Source organism: Ranitomeya imitator, chromosome 5, assembly GCF_032444005.1.
Source record: "Ranitomeya imitator isolate aRanImi1 chromosome 5, aRanImi1.pri, whole genome shotgun sequence".
NCBI lineage: Eukaryota > Metazoa > Chordata > Amphibia > Anura > Dendrobatidae > Ranitomeya > Ranitomeya imitator.
In genome coordinates, this window is record NC_091286.1 from 17,139,366 (window position 1) to 17,154,600 (window position 15,235).

Sequence of the window (15,235 nt, forward strand, 5' to 3'; positions counted from 1 at the left end):
CTCCATTGTGGAGTCTGAGCCTCGGCCGCGGTCACTGAGGTGATTAATGGCGTCTGAGGAAGGATCTCCGGCCAGTGACGGCCTCACTGCTCCATGGAGACGAGTCCGGAGACGCTGCAGCCGCGGAGACCCCGGACTCATCCGCTCACAGTCCGGTGTGTGGAATAATCCGCTCCTAGGACACCGGGGGATCTGGAGCTTCCGCCACTCGGTGTAACCGGCTGCAGGAACGAGCAATGCTGAGGACTGAGGAGAAAACTGTGCAGCGGATGAGTGAGCGCGGGGATAAGGTGTTATCTGAGCATGCTCGGGTGCTCGAATAATATGTCCCAGACGTGCAGCCGCGGGGACTCGGACATATTCCTCCAGCGGGCGGAAGACACCCGGTGAGCACATGAGCATGCCCAGATAACACCTTATCCCAGCACCTTCACTAGTTACTGACCTTCAAAATCAGAAAATGTCCAGCAGTGCCATCAGCTCAGAACCGACAGTAACCCGTGGAATCAGCTCCCACCATTTACTGTCCAGAAAAGTCTGATCAGCAGTCGTCTTCATGGAAACAAGACCAAGAGACAACTGTGCAGGAAACGTGGAACAGGGGTGTGGAAAATGGCGACAACGGTCAATGAATTTGTGAAATATTTAGCTGTAATGTGACCGAAGGGCTGGAGATTGGGACAATGAAGAAAGTCTGCAAGAACCATGAAGCAATGTGTTATATATAACGTCCCAATATAATGTGCACAAACATATCTATATATATCTGGTGACCGCCCGTCACCTCCATCATCAGTATCTGGTGACCGCCCATCACCTCCATCATCAGTATCTGGTGACCGCCCATCACCTCCATCATCAGTATCTGGTGACTGACCGTCGCCTCCATCATCAGTATCTGGTGACCGCCCATCACCTCCATCATCAGTATCTGGTGACCAACAGCCACCTCCATCATCAGTATCTGGTGACCGCCCATCACCTCCATCATCAGTATCTGGTGACCAACAGCCACCTCCATCATCAGTATCTGGTGACCGCCTGTCACCTCCATCATCAGTATCTGGTGACCGCCTGTCACCTCCATCATCAGTATCTGGTGACTGCCCGTCGCCTTCATCATCAGTATCTGGTGACCGCCCGTCACCTCCATCATCAGTATCTGGTGACTGCCCGTCGCCTTCATCATCAGTATCTGGTGACCGCCCGTCACCTCCATCATCAGTATCTGGTGACCGCCCATCGCCTCCATCATCAGTATCTGGTGACCGCCCGTCACCTCCATCATCAGTATCTGGTGACCGCCCGTCACCTCCATCATCAGTATCTGGTGACTGCCCGTCGCCTTCATCATCAGTATCTGGTGACCGCCCGTCACCTCCATCATCAGTATCTGGTGACCGCCCGTCGCCTCCATCATCAGTATCTGGTGACTGCCCGTCGCCTTCATCATCAGTATCTGGTGACCGCCCGTCACCTCCATCATCAGTATCTGGTGACCGCCCGTCACCTCCATCATCAGTACCTGGTGACTGCCCGTCGCCTTCAACATCAGTATCTGGTGACCGCCCGTCACCTCCATCATCAGTATCTGGTGACCGCCCGTCACCTCCATCATCAGTATCTGGTGACCGCCCATCACCTCCATCATCAGTATCTGGTGACCGCCCATCACCTCCATCATCAGTATCTGGTGACCGCCCATCACCTCCATCATCAGTATCTGGTGACCGCCTGTCACCTCCATCATCAGTATCTGGTGACTGCCCGTCGCCTTCATCATCAGTATCTGGTGACCGCCCATCACCTCCATCATCAGTATCTGGTGACCGCCCATCACCTCCATCATCAGTATCTGGTGACCGCCTGTCACCTCCATCATCAGTATCTGGTGACTGCCCGTCGCCTCCATCATCAGTATCTGGTGACCGCCCATCACCTCCATCATCAGTATCTGGTGACCGCCCGTCACCTCCATCATCAGTATCTGGTCACCACCCGTCACCTCCATCATCAGTATCTGGTGACCACCCGTCGCCTCCATCATTAGTATCTGGTGACCGCCCGTCGCCTCCATCATCAGTATCTGGTGACTGCCCGTCGCCTCCATCACTTCTTCTCGTCACTTGTACACAGGTTATGGAGGATCTCGGCAGGAGCTGGTGCCAAACATCTTGGAGACCGGACCCCAGATCTCCTGTGTATGAGGCTTGTGCGGATCCTTCTCTCTTTCTTCTGATCCCAGACAGACGGATGATGGGAGATCAGGGATCTGTGGGGCCGGATCATCACCCCCAGGACTCCTCGTCCTTAATGACATTGGTTGGATGTTTGGGGTCGTTATCTGACTGCAGAATAAACCTAGAGCCGATCTCTCTCCTCCCTGATGAATCTCCTGATGGAGAAGGATCTGCCAGGATTTTACAGCAATGAGGACGACATTAATCCTGACCAAATCCTCATCTCCATTGGCTGAAGTGCAGCCACAAACTTACAGGCCCCTCCACCGAGCGTCACTGCTCCTGCAGATGCTCTTATTGTTCTGCTCTTCAGCATTTTGGCAAAGGATCTGCTTTGCTTTTAGCTTGGGAGAGGCGTGGTAGGTAAGTATTAGACTCACTGTAGGGTCCCATCACAGAAACGTCCGCCTTGTCATGGCTGGTGGGCTCTCATGAGTTATCTAATTTGTGCGCTAAGTTCCTTCATTTCTGTAAACGTTCTAACTATAACCGTAGTGCAGAGCAGATGTCATACATTCAGTGTTTGCTGCGGTTTACTGCTGTCACAGGCGGCTGCATTTCCTGTATATACTGTATGTGTGTGTGCAGCTTATGGTATATTTACAGGGTTATTCACGGATTCAGAACTTTGTCATATGAGGTCTCTCTAGGACGGGACCTAAAGCCCTGACACTTGTTGGGCCAGGAATTATGTTTAGGACCCTAAAAACTACAGAAGCCCTGAATGAGGAGAGGTAGAAGTCTGACTTTTGTGTCTGTTCTGGGATCTGATTTTAAGTAGGGGGCGCTATTATAAAGTTCTGTATAATGGCCACACAGTTTTGTTACTATCTGTCAAGTAAAAGATTATTTCAGGTGACATTTTTCACCAATTTCTCCTTTTTTCCCAGGTTCCTTATGTACAGGACCCTGATTAGATGATGGTCCTTTCCATCAGTGACCCCCCGAGGATGGAGCAGGACACAGACCACATGGCGGCTCGGATATTAGACCTCACCCTGGAGATAATCTACTGGATCACTGGAGAGGTGAGATCTTCACATCACTCTGATCTCTAGGAATAAAGCAGGGAAATGATGGGAAAGGTGAAGGATTCTTGTCCTCTGTGTAGTGATCGGCGTCTCCCCATACACAGGATCACACAGTAGTGAAGACGTCGTCTGGGGAGTGTGTGACCCCCCGTGTGTCAGGAGGGCGGAGCAGGACCCCGAGTGACATCACCGAGCCTCCACCTCATTCACTGATACATGAGCAGAAGATCCTAGAACTAACCAATAGGATCACTGAGCTGCTGAGCGGAGAGGTGAGCGCTGCCGGGAATGCTGGGACATTATAGAATAACGCCGGGGGAGGGGTCTGCTAATGGCGGGTCATTGTGTGTGTCAGGTTCCTATAAGGTGTCAGGACGTCACCGTCTATTTCTCCATGGAGGAGTGGGAGTATATAGAAGGACACAAGGACCTGTACAAGGACGCCATGATGGAGGATCACCGGTCCATCACATCTCCGGGTAAGAGGAGACCTTCCTGGGTTGTAGAGAACAGGTCTGAGAGTCGTCTAGATTCCCCATCATCTGCTCATCACATATAGACAATGTATTCAGTCACTGCGGTTATTTCCTATAGATGGATCCAGTCCGAGAAATCCCCCGGAGAGAAGTCCCAGTCCTCTATATTCCCAGGATCGGCCAGAGAAGGAGGAAGATGTCCCCCGGGATCATCAGGTAGATGAGATGAGATTTCTACAATTCCTCTACAGAATAAAGGGGTTGTCCAGACATATAATATTGATATCAGATTTTTAGCTCTGGCCGTGGCTGGATGTAAGGATTGAATGGAGTCAGGACATCACAGCTGTGCTCAGTATGTAGCGGCCGCTGCGGAGAACTGCAGATCAGCTCCTGTTATCTTACATATAAATATTCAATCTGATTGAGATCTGGGGAATTTCGAAGCTAAAGCCTCATCTCACAGTTCACAACTACAGAGAAGGAGAATTAGCCGATAATCTGCGCTGCTGGTATCACATCTGATAGATCCAAGTCCAGACAGAAAGTATTGGCGGTTCTTCTTCATTCAGTCGACGCGTTTTGAAGTACTACAGAATGAACAATCGGATCCACAAAACCTAGACAGATATTTCTTACAATCAAATCCATGTTTCTCCTGTTCTGTTTCTATTTATCTTCTTTCCCTTGGAATCAACATAAGAGAATATACACTGCTCAAAAAAATAAAGGGAGCACTAAAATCCCACAACTTAGATATCACTGAATGAAATATTCCAGTTGTAAATCTTTATTTATTACATAGTGGAATGTGTTGAGAACAGTAAAACCTAAAAATTATCAACGTAAATCACAACTAATATCCCATGGAGGTCTGGAGTTGGAACGATGCTCAAAATCAAAGTGGAAAATGAAGTTACAGGCTGATCCAACTTCAGTGAAAATGGCTCATGACAAGGAAATGATGCTCAGTAGTGTGTGTGGCCTCCACGTGCCTGTATGACCTCTCTATGATGTGCAGGCATGCTCCTGATGAGGCAGCGGATGGTCTCCTGAGGGATCTCCTCCCAGACCTGGACTAAAGCATCCGCCAACTCTTGGACGGTCTGTGGTGCAATGTGACGTTGGTGGATGGTGCGAGACATGATGTCCCAGATGTGCTCAATCGGATTCAGGTCTGGGGAACGGGCGGGCCAGTCCATAGCTTCAATGCCTTCATCTTGCAGGAACTGCTGACACACTCCAGCCACATGAGGTCTGGCATTGTCCTGCATTAGGAGGAACCCAGGGCCAACCGTACCAGCATATGGTCTCACAAGGGGTCTGAGGATCTCATCTCGGTACTTAATGGCAGTCAAGCTACCTCTGGCGAGCACATGGAGGCCTGTGCGATCCTCCAAAGAAATGTTACCCGACATCATTACTGACCCACTGCCAAACCGGTCATGCTGAAGGATGTTGCAGGCAGCAGATCGCTCTCCACGGCGTCTCCAGACTCTGTCACGTCTGTCTCATGTGCTCAGTGTGAACATGCTTTTATCTGTGAAGAACACAGGGAGCCAGTGGTGAATTTGCCAATCCTGGTGTTCTGTGGCAAATGCCAAGCGTCCTGCATGGTGTGGGGCTGTGAGCACAACCCCCATCTGTGCACGTCAGGCCCTCAGACCACCCTCATAGAGTCGGTTTCTAACCATTTGTGCAGACACATGCACATTTGTGGCCTGCTGGAGGTCATTTTGCAGGGCTCTGGCAGTGCTCCTCCTGTTCCTCCTTGCACAAGGGCTTAGGTAGCGGTTCTGCTGCTGGGTTGTTGCCCTCCTATGGCCCCCTCCACGTCTCCTGGTGTACTGGCCTGTCACCTGGTAGCGCCTCCAGCCTCTGGACACTAAACTGACAGACACCGCAAACCTTCTTGCCACAGCTCGCATTGATGTGCCGTCCTGGATGAGCTGTGCTACCTGAGCCACTTGTGTGGGTTGTAGAGTCCGTCTCATGCTACCACGAGTGTGAAAGCACAACCAACATTTAAAAGTGACCAAAACATCAGCCAGAAAGCATTGGTACTGAGATGTGGTCTGTGGTCCCCACCTGCAGAACCAATCCTTTATTGAGGGTGTCTTGATAATTGCCAATAATTTCCATCTGTGGTCTATTCCATTTACACAACAACATGTTAAATTGATTGTCAATCGGTGCTGCTTCCTAAGTGGACAGTTTGATTTCACAGAAGTTTGATTTACTTGGAGTTAGATTCTGTTTGTGTTCCCTTTATTTTTTTGAGCAGTGTATATTAAAAATAGTAATAGTTTGTATATATTTTTCTATATGTCAATTATACTACCAAATTTGTAAAACCTTTTATTTTTTTCTGATGAACCCTGATGATCTTTCATCACTATAAATGTAGCCGCACTGTGTTGTAAACTCTGATTTTCTTGTCCTGATGAAGAAGTCTGTGGTACTTCGAAACGCGTCGGGGAATAAAGAAAAACCACAAATACTTTCTGTCTGGACTTGGATCTATCAGATGTGATACCACAGTGCAGATTATGTGAGATTGTGGGGCCAGAAACGACAATTAGGACTCAGCAGCTCCTGCTACTTTCCAACGCCCGGTTGTCACATGATTCCTGGCTCCAGAGGAGAAGGTGTTGTCAGCCCTTCTTTTACTGTATACACAGTGCTCAATCAGGACAGCCAAGATGGCGATATACCATTTCTATCTTCTCTGTTGGGGTCCAGTCGTCCCTCACAGCCGGCTTCCTCCTCTTCCACAATCTTGTACAGCTGTTGACTCTGCAGTGACATTTTAGAATGTCACTGCAGAGTAACATATGGACCATCCGGATGGTAAAAGCCATAGGACGGTCTAGAAACAGTTAGATCACATTATTTTGCTGTAATAGGGCTACTAGGATTAAGAACTTTCACTGTCATGTAAGGGACACTTGGTCTTGGCACATGTCACATATTGTACATATCTGTGCCGAGAGCTAAGGTTTCCCAGCAGAACATGATCCAGAGCATCGCTCTACCTTTGCCACCTTGTCTCCTTCCGATAGATCACCTTGGTGCCATCTGTTACCCAGGTAAGTGACGCACACACACCCTGCCATTCATATGATAATGGAAACATGATGTATGAGCCCGGGCTAGGATGTCTAGAGAAGAGACTTCTTGAGGGAGGACATGATGAGCGCTGAATGAGGGAAGAGTCAATCTTCAGTAGTGATGAAATGCTGCTTTACTGTAAAAGTGGTGACTATGCTGAAAAACTGGTGTGACTGAACACAGCGTCCACTTCACAGTAGATCAAGATCATTTCATACAGAGAATTATCAGCAACATTCCCGTCAATGTGTAAATGATGAGGTTGATTGGTAATTGTGCTTGATCATCACTTGAGGAGATCCTTCTCCTTGTCATTTCTTTTTTTCTCATTCACCCGGATTTAATATAATCCAGGATTCCTTTTTCCCTTTCCTCTCATATTCACTGTGGGATTCTTGCAGGAAAACTCTAGTGGAACAACGTGTGGACTCGAAAACTTCACATCTGCGTCAGTGATCGGTAAGAGCCGTCCATACATCTTGTTTTACTGTAAATTTCTGTATTAATGAGATCACTTCCTCATCGTGAATATTTCATTTATTGCCATCATATCACATCATATTCCATGGCACTTTTACAATGCGATACAATATGGACAGATGCAGCACCAGTCAAAAGTTTGTACACCCCTGTTCATGCGGTGGTTTTGCTTGTTCTTATTGGAATGTGCACATTTTAGATTCATACTGAAGGCAGCAAAACCACAAAGTAATGAGGAAACGAGTGAAGGAACACATATGAAACGGTACAGAATGTGTTACATCTTAGATTCCTCATTGCACCCCCCTTTTACTCTGATGACAGCTTCACACCCCTTAGGCGTATTTTCAACAGTTTCATCAGGTCAACACTTGGAATGGCTTGGACAGTGTGGAAGGAGCTCCCAGACAGGCTGAGCTCTTGTCGGCTGCTTTGCCTTCTCATCCCAAACCATCTCACTTGGGCTAAGGTCAGGCGGTTGTAGAGGCCATGTCAGCTGAGGCAGCCTCCAACCTTCTCCTTCTTTGTCACATGCTCCTTATGTAGCCTTGAGGTTTGTTCGAAGCATTGTCCTGTTGCAGTGCAAATTACTTACATTCACGTTCTTTTCCTCTCTAATTCCCTTAACCTTCTGGCTATTACAGAAACCTGGATCCAGCACTCAGACACCACCGCCGCTGCCGCTGTCTCGTTTGGTGGGCTGAAATTTTCACATACCACCAGACCTGAGAACAGACAGGGTGGAGGTGTTGGTTTGCTCTTTTCATCACAATGTGCTTTCCAGGTCATCCCCCCAGTTCCCTCACTCACATTTCCTTCCTTTGAAATCCACGCCGTCAGACTCTTTAAGCCCTTCTCCTTGCGGGTGGCGGTTGTTTATCTCACTCCAGGCTCCTCCTGCCTGTTTCTAGACCACTTTGCCACCTGGCTTAGGCTACTTTCACACTAGCGTCGTTTGGGATACGTCGCAATGCGTCGTTTTGGCGAAAAAACGCATCCTGCAAAGTTGTCTGCAGGATGCGTTTTTTTCCCCATAGACTAACATCAGCGGCGCATTGCCACACGTCGCAACTGTCGTGCGACGGTTGCGCCATGTTGTGGCGGACCGTCCGAACAAAAAAATGTTGCTTGCAACGTTTTTTTGAGCGTCGTGTCTGCCATTTCCGACCGCGACTTTAACATCCCCATCAATGATCCCCTCTCCCAATCTGCCTCTCATCTTCTTTCTCCAACTTCTTCATTCAACCTCTCACAGTTTACTAATTCTCCTACGCATGAGGACGGGAATACTCTGGACCTGGTTTTCTCCCATCCCGGATCGCTGCACGACTTTACTAACTCCCCTCTCCCGCTCTCGGACCACAACCTTCTTTCCTTCTCTGTCAAGAATTGTCTCCTCGCCCAGGACACCCCCACTTACCACACTTATCGGAATACACGTACCATTAATACCCAGCAGCTTATGGACAACCTCCACACATCTTTAGCCCCCATCTCCTCCCTCTCCTGTCCAGACTTAGCATTGTCACACTTCAATATTACACTGAAGAATGCCCTGGATGAAGCAGCATCTTCTACACGCAGAAAGACCCGACACAGACAACGGCAGCCCTGGCACACTATGCAAACACGCTTTCTTCAGCGTTGCTCAAGGTGTACAGAGCGGAAGTGGAGAAAATCTCTCTTAGCAGAAGACTTCATCCACTATAAGTTCATGCTCAAAACCTATAACTCTGCCCTTTCTCTGGCCAAACAATCCTTCTTCACCACCCTCATCACCTCACTATCCAACAAACCAAAAAGACTTTTTGAAACCTTAAACTCCCTCCTGAAACCTAAAGTACAGGCCCCCATCTCCAATCTCAGTGGTGAGGATCTGGCTACTTATTTCCTAGAAAAAATCATCCACTTTCATCAGGATATCTCAGCCCAATCTCCTCAGTGCCTGGATCCCCTTCCCTGCCGCACCTCAAGCTCACTAGACATCTTTGAGCCTGTTTCAGAAGAAGAAGTTTCCAAGCTCCTCGCTTCTGCTCGGCCTACAACCTGCAATAGTGACTCCATTCCTTCATCTCTCCTGCAGTCTCTGTCACCAGTGGTCACCACTCACCTGACTAAAATATTTAACCTTTCTCTTTCCTCGGGCATCTTTCCCTCCTCATTTAAACATGTCATCATAACCCCTTTACTTAAAAAGCCATCCCTGGACCAGAACTGCACGGCAAACTACAGACCTGTCTCTAACCTTTCCTTCATCTCTAAACTCCTGGAACGCTTGGTCCACTCCCGTCTGATCCGCTATCTCTCGGATAACTCTCTTCTTGACCCCTTACAATCTGGTTTCCGCTCTTTACACTCCACTGAAACTGCCCTCACTAAAGTCTCTAATGATCTAATAACAGCTAAATCCAAAGGTCATTGCTCTCGGCTGATTCTCCTGGATCTCTCTGCCACATTTTTTTTTAGTCAGATAAATTTTTATTGAGCATAATAAATGTTATTTATTTATACAACAAGTTGCATTTGTGTTTTATTTTAACAAGAAAATATACCCCTTCCCCCCCTCCCTCCCTCTGATAACCAACCCCAACTTTCCCCCCCCCCCCCCCCCCCCACGAGAAGATCTTCTTTATTACAGACATATTGTATTATTAACATTGTTTTCCACAACCCCTCAATTATTCCCGTTTAGCCATGGCTGCCATAGCTTTTGAAAAAACCCCATCTTATTCCTCTTGATATAAATGCTTTTTTCGAGCTGGACAATATGATTCGCTTGTGCGACAAATTCTCGTCTGGTTGGAGGTTCCTCCCTAATCCAGTATCTCGCAATCACTTTCCTTGCAACGAAGAGCAATCTAGCTATTGCCATTTTGGCAGTTTCGTCGGCCGACAATTCCTCCACATACCCAAGTATACAAACCACTGGATCCCTGGGAACCGCACATCCATAAAGCACCCCAATTTGGTTCATCACTGCTACCCAATACGAAAAGAGCCTGGGGCACAACCACAACATGTGAAGCATACCCGCCTCAGTCTGAGTGCACCTAGGGCACTCAGAATCCAATCTCACTCCGGCTTTGAACAACAAGTCGGGTGTCCTATAGGCCCTATTAACCACATACAGTTGCGACAGTCTCCCAGGCTCACTCATCGACAATTTGGGTATGTATTCCAGAATAGACTCCCATTTTTCATCGTCTATTTCCCCCAGTTCAGCCTCCCATTTCTCTCTAGCCTTAATCGGGTAATCCGCCAAGAATGTGTGCAGTAAATCCCCATAAACTTCCGATATAGCCCCCTTTGTTCCATTATTATTTAGTATACAGTCTAACATAAGATCCTTCTGAATCACCATGGGCCCCCTCCTCCTCTGTGCCTGAAAAGCGTGCTGAACTCTCCTATATTGATACCATTTTAACCCCGGAAACTGCAACTCCTGCTGAAGACTTAAGGCTCCCACTGTGAATCAATTGTCCCAACAACCTAATGCCTTTTTCTCTCCATTCTCCCATTCCTTCCATATGGTTAAATTCTTGAAGAGATGAGTTATCCCAGATAGGTGAGAATTCCGTGAATCCCCCAACTCCCCTAATTCGCTTCAGCATCTGCCATACTCTATGAATTAAATTCATGGTGGGACAGCCAATCCCCAATTTTTTAAAGAGTCCTGATTCCAGACCCAAACTCAAGGGCCCCACCCCGCTGATATGCACCAGACTACTATGACCCAGTTCTTCCTCTAACCCTTTCCCCCATCCCCTAAGATGTTGGCTCTGTGCAGACAGAAAGTACAGCCATGGGTTGGGTAATGCAAGCCCCCCCTCATCTTTGGGTCTCTGCAGAGTCTCCTGCCTAATCCTCGGGCTCTTCTTTCCCCACACCAACTCTCCGAATGCAGGATTCACTCTCCACCACCTCCCTCTGTGCCCCAGCCTGCTCACCCGTCTGCTCCACTGAGTCCACCGCTCCTCCTGTCACCTCTCCTTCAGCTCCTTGCATCATCCGTCCTGCCTCCTCTGTTCTGGCGAACTGCTCCAGCTTTGCTAATATTTCTAGCCGCTTCTGGTAAGCAGCGCCTGCCTTTGCCGCCTCCTCCGCTGCGCTGTAGGCGCCATCTTGGGAGCGCGTGCAGCCCGCCACCCCGGCTTCTTTCTGCCTTTTGCGCGTCATTTACCGGCTCCTGCAGCGTGCGGTTTACTCTCCCTGCTCCCCAGTTACTCAGGAGCTGCTCCTCCGGTGTTTGGCGTTCGGCGGCGCCTTTAGAATCTCCTAAGTCTCCGTTCGGGCAGCGGGAGAGGTCCGGCAAGCGTCCTCTCACATCTCCTGCTAGGCCACGCCCCCTCTCTGCCACATTTGACACTGTGGATCACCAGCTACTTCTCACCATGCTCCGCTCCATCGGCCTCAAGGACACAGCCCTCTCCTGGTTCTCCTCCTACCTCTCTGACCGCTCCTTCACTGTATCTTTTGCCGGCTCCTCTTCCTCTCCTCGGTCCCTTACTATCTGGGTTCCGCAGGGCTCAGTTCTGGGCCCCCTCCTCTTCTCTCTATACACTGCCCCTATTGGACAAACAATCAGCAGATTTGGGTTCCAGGACCATCTCTATGCTGATGACACCCAATTATACACTTCTTCCCCTGACATCACCCCTACCCTAATTCAAAATACCAAGGATTGTCTGTCTCTAACATCATGTCCTCCCTCTATCTGAAACTAAATCTCTCCAAAACTGAACTTCTTGTGTTTCTCTCTTCTACTAAACTCTCTCTACTCAACATCGAAATTACCCTGGAGGGTTCAACCATAACTCCCCAGCAGCATGCCCGCTGTCTTGGGGTCACATTCGACACCGAACTTTCCTTTACTCCCTATATCCGATCGCTCACTCGCTCCTGTCACCTGCATCTTAAAAACATCACCAGAATCCGACTTTTTCTCACCGTTGAAACTGCTAAGACTCTTACTGTTGCTCTTATTCATTCTCGTCTGGACTACTGCAACTCTCTTCTGGTCGGTCTCCCTCTTTCCAAACTTTCTCCTCTCCAATCCATCTTGAATGCGGCAGCCAGGGTCATATTTCTGTCCAGCCGCTTCACCGATGCCTCCATCTTGTGCCAGTCATTACACTGGCTACCCATTCGCTACAGGATCCAGTATAAACTCATCTCTCTCACCCACAAAGCTCTCCACAGTTCTGCACCGCCTTATATCTCCTATCTCATCTCCATCTATCGCCCTACACGTGCCCTCCGTTCACAAATGACCTAAGACTAACATCCCCCGTAATCCAAACCTCGCACCTCCGTCTCCAAGACTTCTCTCGTGCTGCGCCAGCTCTCTGGAATGCACTTCCCCAGACGACCAGACTGATACCTAGCCCCGACCTATTCAAGCGCGCTTTAAACACCCATCTCTTCAAACAAGCCGACCACATCAACTACTCAGTAAACTAACTTTGTCCTGTTCCCTCCTTCCAAATATTATCTGCATGTGAATCTGCACCCTACTATTCATCTGTCTCCACACCCTCCATGCACACGATAACTGCACTTGGTACTTGACTATTGCACTTAAACACACGGGCTGATGACCGGATCATGCAGCTTTATATGAAAATCCCTATTTATTATAATTGCCAGACCTGAAATAACAAGCACTTTTCACCTATTGTGTCCCCCCATTTCCTTGTAGATTGAAAGCTTGCGAGCAGGGACCTCACCCCTAATGTCACTGTTTAAATTGTCTTAACTTGTACTGAATTTATTGTCTGTACATGTCCCCGCTTAATTGTAAAGTGCTGCGAAATATGTTGGCGCTATATAAATAAAAATTATTATTATTATTAATGATGATACACTGGTGTATTAGCGGCGCTAGTGAAATGGATGACGGTAGCTGCGGGTACTTCTCCTCACCACACAGAGGAGAAAGGAGGGGAAGTTATACACAAAAGAATTGTATTCTATAGTATATGTACCTGCGTTTACTATAGAACCCTGTTGGGTTAAGCGCAGGTACATGTACTGTAGAATACAGTTCTTTTGTGTATTATTAATGATGATCCCAATATATTACTGCAAAGTGAATTAACAAGTGAGGCCATGGCAGGTATGCAGGCTACTCCACTGCCATTATGAACTTTCTATAAATCTGGACAGTATAGTTTCAGTGAACTAATATTATGTCATTGTTACGCCTGATGGTGGCGCATGTGGATTTGTGGTTCCACTGTGTCACAGGGCCGGGCCTACCCAGGAAGGGACCTTAGCTAAGCAGCTACCTGGTGTTCACCGGAGCTCCTGATGGTGGAGACAGACTGGGCTGCAGGTGGCCGCCAGGTACCAACACTGGGCAGAGCCCAGAACTGAAGCTGATGACCTCAGGGGCCAGGTACGCTAACACTGATTAGGGCTAGGTCTCCGTTTAGACTAGTAAGTTCTGGCACCTCTGCATAATGGTTACTGCCATGGATTCGGGCTCGGTTCAGACATGTCGGTCTAGGATACTGGATTAGGGTTTGACAGCACACGGATCGGGGAACAATGTTCAGGCAATGGCTGCTCTGGGACCAGGGGACTTTGGGAACAGGACTGACCACTCCAGGACTAAGGGACCTTACAACTCACTAGCAGCACACCTTACTCACTAATAATTCTACTCGTTGCTTGGCAACTCCCTAGCGGAGAGGAAGTCTTTTATACAAGATGCCTCCCAGCTATTGGCTAGGAGCCATCTTGCAAGGGCACTAAATTATACTAAATGCCTCTCAGCTACAGGCTGAGGTCGTTTACTATATGCACCGTGCCGTTAGAACTGTGGTGTGCACACAGGAATCAGAAGCACGCCAGGGACCGCACCGAGGGCCAGGCGGTATGTTGGCGCCCCTGCATGGAGGGGGATAGGGACACCATGCAGGGGCGCTGGCAATAGCGCTATTGTCATTATGTACACAACCATCAATATTTCTGCCTACCAGTTAGGAACCATGAGTCACAAGCTTCAGATAACAGCTCTGACTTAAGAAAGCAACCATTATAGAATTAGCTCTGTTACTTCACCATCTTGGGACCCAAAACCCTCAGCTGATGCCTGAACCTACTGTCACGAGTGTGCCGCATTCTGCTGAGACCTATGGGTATCTGGGATCAGAGGGTCGCAGTGGTTGTCAGATCACAGGTTTGCCTTGGTGTCTGCTCGGCATTTAACTTAAGTGATGCAGATTGATTTTCACTTGCTGTGGAAGGGGTTGAGTTCCTTTTTGATCCTTATGTGATTCCATATGGCTCTAATCTCAGCCCTGCAGTTTGCTGCCACTTCCTTCCATTATTTAAGGTTACTCCTAGCCGTCTCCTATGCCGGTTATAGGTTTTCTATGCTGTCCTCTCTGGAGAACTTGTTCCAGTTTAAGCTGTGGAGTTCCATTTGCTTTCTCCCTGATTGTCTCCCTCCCTGTGTTTCCTTTCCTTAGTAGTTAAACTACTGTCTTGCTGCCCTACTCACTAGTTAGGGCTAGCTCAGGACCAGCAATGGCTTAGACAGGTGATGGCGCTCAGGGGGAAGGACCTGTCTAGTGATGATAGGGAGAGCAGGGTGCAAACTCATGTGACTGTTTAGGGGTCTCCCTTCTCCCCATCGTCAGGGCACCCTTTACCTTTTTTCCTTCGTTTGTGCCGCACGTCGGTCATTTCCTTACTCCGGTGTTACACCTACTTTGCGTCAAGTCTCCGAAGAACCACTGACTGCCATAGCAATCCTATGGTTGACGACCTAGTAACACTTAGGGATAATAACTTTTGGGAAGCACGTAATGTTAGCACCTTAGTGACGTTTATTTGGCAAACACCATTTTGTCATTTTTCACAAATCCAGGAAGATATTTACGACTGCATT

The 15,235-nt window shown here is 48.4% G+C and overlaps 1 pseudogene; it reads left to right on the forward strand.

The window, feature by feature from the left end:
- The window catches only part of LOC138637642 (zinc finger protein 850-like), an 89,445-nt pseudogene that overhangs the window by 27,308 nt on the left and 46,902 nt on the right, over positions 1–15,235 (forward strand).